This window comes from Elephas maximus, chromosome 5 (assembly GCF_024166365.1).
Source record: "Elephas maximus indicus isolate mEleMax1 chromosome 5, mEleMax1 primary haplotype, whole genome shotgun sequence".
Classification (NCBI taxonomy): Eukaryota; Metazoa; Chordata; class Mammalia; order Proboscidea; family Elephantidae; genus Elephas; species Elephas maximus.
Window position 1 is genome coordinate 122640403 of NC_064823.1, and position 9515 is coordinate 122649917.

The window sequence follows — 9515 nt, forward strand, 5'->3', positions numbered from 1 at the left end:
GTATGCAAAGGCATTTAACTGCATAGATCATAACAAATTATGGATAAGATTGCAAAGAATGGGAATTCCAGAACACCTAAGTGTGCTCAGGAGTAACCTGTACATAGACTAAGGGGCAGTTTTTGACCAGAACAAGGGGATACTTCGTGTTTTAAAATCAGGAAAGGTATGCATCAGGGTTGTATCCTTTCACCACACTTATTGAATCTGTACACTGAGCAAATAATCTGAGAAGCTGGACTATATGAAAAAGGCTGTGACATCAGGATTGGTGGAAGACTCATTAACAACCTGTGGTATGTAGATGACACAAACTTGCTTGCTGAAAGCAGAGTGTACTGATGAAGATCAAAGACTACAACCTTCAGTATGGATTACGCTTCAACATAAAGATAACAAAAATCCTCACAATTGGACCAAAAAGCAACATCATAATAAATGGGGAAAATATTGAAGTTGTGAAGAATTTCATTTTACTTGGATCCACAATCAATGTCCTTGGAAGCAGCAGTCAAGAAATCAAATGACGCCTTGAATAATGTAATCATTGTCACTGAATTATACATGTAGAAATTGTTGAATTGGTGTATGTTCTGTTTATATTCTCAACAGCAGCAGCAAAAATAAAATACTAACTAAAAAGAAAAAGAAATCAAATGACATATTGCATTAGGCAAATGTGCTGCAAATGACCGCTTTAAAGTATTGAAAAGCAAAGATGTCACTTTGAGGACTAACTATGGGTCCGACCCAAACCATGATGTTTTCAGCTACCTACCATGCATATGAAGGCTGGACAATGAATAAAGAAGACCAAAGAAGATTTGATCCTTTGAATAATGGTGCTGGCGAAGAACATTGAATGTATCGTGGACTTCCAAAAAACGCACAATGCCGTCTTGGAAGAAATACAACCACAGTGCTCCTTGGAAGTGAGGATGGTGAGACTTCTCACATACTTTGGACACGTTACCAGGAGAGACCAGTGCCTGGAGAAGGACATTGTGCTTGATAAAGTGGAAGGTCAGCAAAAAAGAGGAAGACCCTCAAAAAGATGAACTGACACAGTGGCTGCAACAATGAGCTCAAATATAGCAATGACTGTCAGGATGCCACAGAACCTGGCAGTGTTTCGTTCTGTTGTACCTAGGAGTCGTCATGAGTTGGGATCAACTGGACAGTACCTAACAATAACGACAAAGACTCTCATGCAAGCAGCAATATGATCTGGAAAAGGGGGAAAACGACAAAAAGAGTACTTTGGAGGTAAGTAGACCTGGGTTTGCCTCCTGGCTTTTTCATCTATTTGCTGTGCGACTTTGGCCTATTTACATGACCTCCCTGAGCCTGGTCTCCTCCTGATAACATACAAACTAGGCTAATACTGATCTCTCAGGGTTGTTTTAAGACTTAAATGAGAAAGTGCCTGTCAAGAGTTGAACATAGTTTCTGACACATAGGTATTCAGCAAACATTTAGAAATGAAACCTGAACTTTCATCGTTGACCATTCTCAACCCCAGCCCCATGCCTCATCCAGACCTGTGTGATGATTAAGTTGTGTGTCAACTTGGCTGGGCCATGATTCTCAGTGGTGTGGCAGTTATGATATAGTTTGGCGGTCATATGATGTTGTGATCACTTCCATGATTAGATTTTATATAATGTGATTACCTCCATGATGGGATCTGCTGTGAGTAGCCAATCTGTTGAAAGGGAGTTTCCTTGGGCATGTGACCTGCATCGAATATAAGCAGACATCCTGGAAAGGCTCAGGGGCTTTTGCTTACTCTGGATCCTATAGCTGTCTCCTGTTCATCTGACCTCTGGTTTCTGGGACTTGAGCTAACAGCTTACCTGCGTTCTTGCTTGCTGATCTTGGTATTCATTGACCTTCACAGCCTATGAGCAAGAACCCTGCTCTCTGACCTGCCAATCCTGGGTTCACCAGCCCCTGCAGCTACACGAATCAGAAGTCCCTATCCTGACCCATGGACATTTCAGCCTCTACAACCGCATGAGCCATTTCCTTGATATAAATCTCTCTCTCTCTATATATATATGGAAACCCTGGTGGCATAGTAGTTAAGTGCTATATGGCTGCTAACCAGGAGGCTGGCAGTTCAAATCCGCCAGGTGCTCCTTGGAAACTTTATGGGGCAGTTCTACTCTGTCCTGTAGGGTGGCTATGAGTCAGAATAGACTCGATGGCACTGGGTTTGGTTTTTGGTTTATTTATATATATATTTATACACTTTACTGGTTTTGCTTCTCTAGAGAACTCAGTCTAAGACAACCTGGTCACTAACTGTCCCCAGCATGGACTGTTGCTTTTCCCAGTGCGGCCCTGTTTTGCTCACTGGGTCTCCACTTGGAGCTCCATGGCTCCTTTCTGTCTCTCCTTATCTTTTGCCAACTTTGAGGGCAGCTTTAGGCCTTTCTTGACTATCCAGCCATGAGTGATTTCTCTCTTTCTCCTCTGAATGGTGCCAGCATTTGAAATCCATCTACTAATTTAGCACTTAGCATTTACAGCCTTGTATGGATATTAAATTGTTGAAGTGCATGTCTCATCTTGCCAGACATATCGTGCTCTGCAAGGGTGTGGACATGCCTTTTCCACCTTTGGATCTCTCTCAGCCTTTAACTCAATGCTATATTTAGGCTTTGGTGCCTACTTGCTGAACAAGTTTCTTAGTTATCTAGTGCTGTTATAAAAGAAATATTGCAAGTGGACGGCTTTAACAAACCGAAGTTTACTCTCTCACAGTTTAGGAGACCAAAAGTCTGAATTCAGGGTGCCAGCTCCCCATGAAGTCTTTCTCTCTCTGCTGGCTCTCGGAGAAGGTCCTTATCATCAATCTTCCCATGGTCTAGGAGCTTCTCAGTGCAGGGACCCCAGGTCCAAAGGATGTGCCCTGCTCTCAGTGCTGATTTTTTGGTGGTGGGAGGTCCTTCTCCTCTCTGTTAGATTCTCTTTTATATCTCAAAAGAGATTGACTCAAGATACAATCTAATCCTATAGATTGAGTCCTGCCTCGTTAACATAATTGCTTCTAATCCTGCCCTGTTAACATCATAGAAGTCAGGATTTACAACACAAAGGAAAATCACATCAGATGACAAAATGGTGGACAACCACACAATAGAGAGAATCATGGCCTAGCCAAGTTGACACACATTTTGGGGGGACACAATTCAATCCATAACATCAAGTAAACCAAACCCGATTATCCAGAATCCCATACCTATTTTCCAGAATTCTGTACGAACCCACATGCCTATTGCTTTTCTCTCTCCCCCAGAGTTCAAAGCACTTTGATGATGCCAGACTTCTGTGACATCGTCAGATGCTCATTTGACTTTGCGCAGCATCAAACTTACTTCCACCAGCACAGTTCTGTATCGGTCAGTCACTGGTGAGAGCAGACCTAACTTAGAGGAAATCCATTCCTCCAAGCAAGGAAAACAATGAAGAAAGGTTTTATGGGAGGTAAGTCAAGGTCACTATTTCGAATTTGAGTGCACATTTAATTTGTCTTTTGAAAAAGGGATATTGTAATGGTGACCAAACACTGTTATTTTGAATATGACGGTGTATTTTTCTTTTTAAACAGATACGTTGGACTTGTTTCATGTGTCTTGCTTAATTTATATGCTGTTGCCCAATGCTTCAAGTAAATAGGAGAACAGCAATCCTCCGACCTATCTACAGACTACAGAGTGGGTGTCCTCCCTCAGGAAAGGACACACCGCTTACTCCAAGCAGGCTAGGAAGGACCACAGGACTGTGAAGCCAACCTAGCTGTGCAGTGGGTCAGACATACTACAAAGGGAAATTCTAGTGCCATCACTATCTCTTTTTGGTAAGTAAATTAAGACTCACTTGGGGTGCTTATCAAAAATATTTTCCTTGGTTTCTAACCTGCTCCTCCCCCAATGATTCACAAGGCCTGCGATGGGACCAAACATCTACAATTTTACCAAAACTTCAAAATGATTTTGATGCAAAAGGTGGGGAATCCCTGGATGGTGCAAATAGTTAATGTACTCGGCTACTAACCAAAAGTTGACAGTTCAAGTCCACCCATAGGCACCTGGGAAAAAAGGCCTTCTACTTCTGAAACTACTTTTGAAAAATCAGCCATTGAAACCTTATGGAACACAGTTCTACTCTGATACAAATGGGATCACCGTGAGTCAGAGTCGACTCTATAGCATAAAGAAAACACTATGCTTCGCGTACTAATGGAAGCACTGGAGGCACAGATTGAGGCTGTCTTTCCACATCAGACTGTGCCTGTTTGAGCAGACGTGGCAAGAGTAGATCAGTGCAGAAGGTAGTATACGGATCACACTTTGGGAAACACGGCTTTAGAGGCAAGCGATGTTATTCTTAGAGGGGCCGCTATAACCTTCCCTCTTACAATCTTTCTCCTTTAGATGTGGCACTAACAAGCTAACTATGAGTTACAATGTAGATAGAACAATCACATGAGTGTAATTTTGCATTAGAGATCCTCTGATCATGGAGAAGTGGGTGGCCAGCTCTGCTAAGAGAGCTTGTACTCCAGGGGAAGTCAAAATGCTTTTCGGGGATGGGGGCAGGTCCTGGAAGTGCTCCCAGACTGTGGAAGAGAGAATATTGGCCACCAGCTGTTCTGGGAGTGACTCACCAGCCTATGTGGCAGTTACCAAGGGTGGTGGAATGACTCCCTTGACCATGGGGGGTGGTGGGGGAGGTGATGGGTGTGGTTAGATGAAGCAGGCTGCGTGGAACAGTGCATTCCAGCCGGGAGCCAGCCCTCCTGCAGGGATGCCAAGTTGAGTTGTCAGTCACCTTGGCAGCCACTGAGGGAGGGAGAGGGAGGGGGCAAACGAACTGCCTCAGCGAGACCACAGAGGTACTATTTAGTCATTGGTATTAAAAGCCCTGCTTTCACTATCTCTGGACTCACCCTTGCCTCCTCCCTCTTCCTCACCCCCAAATCCATTTGCTAGATCTTGTTGAGTCTACCTCCTTAATATCTTCTAAATATTCCTACGGTGCTGTGAATTATTTAATATGGCCCTTCTAGCCACGCATGGTTTTGTGATTCCCACAATGCTTGGGTGGGACTATGCAAGTAAGGTCCTTGTGGCCCACCAAGGGGATTGGACAGCCTGCTAATAATGCAAATAAGGTGTATAAAACCCTAATCTGGGGATTGGTCAGTTTTGCCATCCCCTTAGGCTTAAAATGAGCCATCTCAGAGGTGGAAAGAGAAGACCTCACTACTACCAAGAAAGAAGAGCTGAGAGTAGTGTTCATCCTTTGGATCCAGGGTCCCTGTACTCAGGACCTCCTAGACCCAGGAGAGACAGAGAGCTGTAACACTGGAGATGGTGCAAGATGATGAGAAGCAGCAGCAGAGAAACAGCAGCAGCAGAACCAGGAGACTGGCAAGAGACGACACAGTAGGCTTCCCGACCCATGGAGCAAGAAAGCTGAGTGCCTTTGGGCAGGAGGCTTCCTGGAAGACTGGGGTGCCTCAGGGCACTTATTAGCAGAGCTAAAGAGCTTTGTAACACTTGCCTGAGCAGGACAGAGGCCAGGCCCCAGCAAGGACAAGGGCCAAGGGCTGAAAAAGGAGCCTGTCCTCAGGGGGCCAAGAGGAGCTGAAAGAGCTGCTCTGCACTGAAGAAGGGAGGTTTTGCCTACATGCTTCGTGATTCTGATCCCAAGGTGTAACCTGGTGATCCTGATCCTGAGTTGTAACCTGTTATTTCCCTGATGAACCACTTAACTGGAAGTATGGTTTGTGAGTTTATATGGCCATTGCAACAAATTATCGAACTCAGCAGAGAAGTAGAGTGCTGTGGAAGGGACTGCTGGTGTCAGAATTGGTAAAAAGTTGGAGGGTGGAGGTATGTTTGATTTCCACCTCATAGTAATCAGTTTGAGGCTGATGTTGATCATGATTCTCTCTCTTTCCCCTTGTGAAGTAAAACGAGGAGGTCAGATGACGATGCCTTGATGGCATTTTTACAATCCCCTTCTTCTCTCTTTTCTTTACCACTACCTTTGTCTCACCACTATCACCTATCATGCATCTTTCCCTTTGTACATGTTCCCACCGCCATGACCCTTGCTCAAGCCCTCATCAGCTCTCCCTTGGACTAGCGCAGTGGGCCTCTAACCCATATTTCTGCCTCTTATCTCCCTCCCTTCAATCCATTCTTTCTTACAGCCACCAGTGTATTCTCTCCAAAGGTGCAACTCTAATCATGCATTCCTTTAATTAAAATCCATGGCTCAGTGGTTCCGAAACATCATTGTGCATCACAATCAACTGGAAGGCTTATTACAACACAAATGGCTGGCCCCTGCCTGAAATGACCTTGATTCTTCCTCCTTTACCTGGTGAATTCCAACTGGCCTGACAGGTCTCAGTGAAGCTTTATCTCCTCCTCCATCATCTTTACTCCACCACCCCTACCATCATCATCGTCATTGTCATCACCAACACATGCTGAGTGCTTACTATGGGCATCCCATTGACTCCTCACAAGAAAAGTCCATGGCGTAGGTACATTATCCTCCCCATGTTATACAAATGATGGAACTGCGGCTCAAATAGGTTAGAAAACCTGTCCAGAGTCACACGCTAGTAAATTGCGGAGCCAAGATTTAACCCTGGCAATACCTGGGCTTCTAACCCCCTTCATCCCCACACATACTGCCTCATCTAGATGAAGTTAAGTGTTCTTTACTCCATATTCTAAAAGCACTCATTCATATCACTTACATATATAAACGCACATACAATAGAACATGATGTCTCCCATACTAGCCTATGAGTTACTTGGGGGTAGGTCTTCACCTTTTTTCTTTGTGCTTCGCACAATGCCTAGCACATAGAGGACACTTAAGAAGTGGCAATTAAATTAATAAATTTCTTGAGCTAGAATGTTTGTAAGTGTAAGGTAAAAATTTTGATGGAGTCTTGGGCCACAAAAACTGGGAAACATTCCAGAAGATTACTTAATTAAGCTCTTTATAATATAGCAAGCAACTCAACAAATAGGTGTAATTTTATATGAGGAGAAATCTTGCAAAAGATGGAGATCCTAAGAACATTATTGCTACTTACTTTTTCTTAGGAGCCTGGTGGCACAGCGGTTAAAGCACTTGGCTGCTAACCAAAAGTTCAGCGATTCAAATCCACCAGCCATTCTGGGGGAGAAAGATGTGGCAGTATGCTTTTGTAAAGATTTACAGCCTTGGAAACTCTATGGGGCATTTCTACTCTGTCCTTTATGGTCGCTATGAGTTGGAATCAATTCAATGGCAGTGGGTTTGGTTTTTGATTTTTACTGTTAGTGGGAGCCCTGGTGGCACAATGGTTAAAGCACTTGGCTGCTAATCAAAAGGTCAGTGGTTGGAACCCACCAGCCACTCCTGGGGAGAAAAGACTTGGTGATCTGCTCCCAGAAAGATTTATAGCCTAGAAAGCCCTATGGGACAGTTCTACTCTGTCCTTAGGGTCACTATGAGTTGGAATCTACTAAACAGCATACAACAACTCTCAGTGGGTCACTATTTTATCCATTTCCATCTTGGTTACCCTTATTACTTCTTTTTAACTTACTCATAGTGTGTCAGTGTAGGGGGTTTTTATCCTTAGGATAGCATGAAAGCAGAGATGGTTGTTGTTGGTAGGTGCTATGGAGTCAATTCCAACTCATAGCAACCCTACATACAAAAGAACGAAACTCTGTCCGTCCTGCAGCATCTTCACAGTCATTGCTATGTTTGAGCCCATTGTTGCAGCCACTGTGTCAATCTATCTTGTTACCCTGTAGTTTTATAAGAAGCTTTGGTCTTGCTTACTAGATAGAGAGTTGCTCAAGGGTGGGTCTTCACCTTTGTTCCTCTGAGTTTAGCACAGTGCTCAGCACATGTCGTTGCTGTTAGCTGCTGTTGAGTGTTGCCCAACCCCATGCACAACAAAATGATCGTGAATTAGATCGTGTGATCCACAGGGTTTTCACTGGCTGATTTTTGGAAGTAGATGTCAGTCCTTTCTTCCTAGTCCATCTTATTTGGGAAGCTACTCTAGAACCTGTTCAGCGTCAAGCCCCCACTGACAGATGGTTGGTGGCTACACATGAGGTACACTGCCCTGAAACTGAACCCAGGTCTCCCACATGGAAGGCGAGAATTCTACCGCTGAACCTCTAGAGAGCACTCAACAGAAAAACACCCTAGGAATTCAACATTTTAAATGAAAAACCAAGATAAAAGCACAGAAATAGTTACATTAAAGTACAAATTTCATATGTATTTGAAACCAAGACCAAAGTAGTATTTTCTATGAACACCTAACAAAAACTTGTTGCTGTTGAGTCGATTCCAAATCGTAGTGACCCTATGTTGTTGTTGTTGTTAGGTGCTGTCAAGTCAGTTCTGACTCATAGCTAAACTATGCACAAAAGAACAAAACACTGCCCGGTCCTGTACCATCTTCACAATTGTTGCTATTCTTGAGCCCATTATTGGAGCCACTGTGTCAATCCATCTCATTGAGAGTCTTCCTCTTTTTCACTGAACTTCTACTTTCCCAAGCATGACGTCCTTCTCCAGGGACTGATCCCTTCTGACAACATGTCCAAAGTATGTGAGACACGGTCTTGCCATACTTGCTTCCAAGGAGCATTCTGGTTGTACTTCTTCCAAGACAGGTTTGTTCGTTCTTTTGGCAGTCCATGGTATATTCAGTATTTTTCGCCAACAGCACAATTCAAAGGCGTCAATTCTTCTTTGGTCTTCCTTATTCATTCCCCAGCTTTCACATGCATATGAGGCAATTGAAAACACCATTGCTTGGGTCAGGCGCACCTTAGTCCTCAAAGTGACATTTTTGCTTCATAGTACTTTAAAGAGATCTCTTGCAGCTGATTTGCCTAATGCAAAGAATCTTTTGATTTCTTGACTGCTGCTTCCACGGCTGTTGATTGTGGATCCAAATAAAATGAAATCCTTGGCAACCACAACCTTTTCTCCATTTATCATGATGTTCCTTATTGGTCCTGTTATGGATTTTTGTTTTCTTTATGTTGAGGTGTAATCCATACAGAAGGCTGTGGTCTTTGATCTTCATCAGTAAGTGCTTCAAGTCCTCTTCACTTTCAGCGAGCAAGGTTGTGTCATCTGCATAACGCGGGTTGTTAATGAGTCTTCATCTAATCCTGATGCCATGTTCTTCTTCATCTAGTCCAGCTTCTCGGATTATGGCTCAGCATACACATCGAATAGGTATGGTGAAAGGATACAACCCTGATGCACACCTTTCCTGACTTTAAACTGTGCAGTATCCCCTTGTTCTGTCCGAATGACTGCCTCTTGATCCATGTACAGATTCCTCAAGTGTACAATTAAGTGTTCTGGAATTCCCATTCTCCACAACGTTATTCATAATTTGTTACGATCCACACAGTCAAATACTTTTGCATACTCAATAAAACACAGGTAAA

General features: G+C 43.5%; 1 long non-coding RNA gene across 1 annotated transcript; it reads left to right on the plus strand.

Moving 5' to 3' along the window:
• Window positions 1-773: 773 nt before the first annotated feature.
• LOC126077230 (uncharacterized) lies at window positions 774-3792 on the plus strand. The gene is made up of 3 exons (XR_007517682.1): window positions 774-1266; window positions 3305-3492; window positions 3617-3792. It is a non-coding gene; the product is annotated as an uncharacterized LOC126077230 (long non-coding RNA).
• Window positions 3793-9515: the final 5723 nt, after the last annotated feature.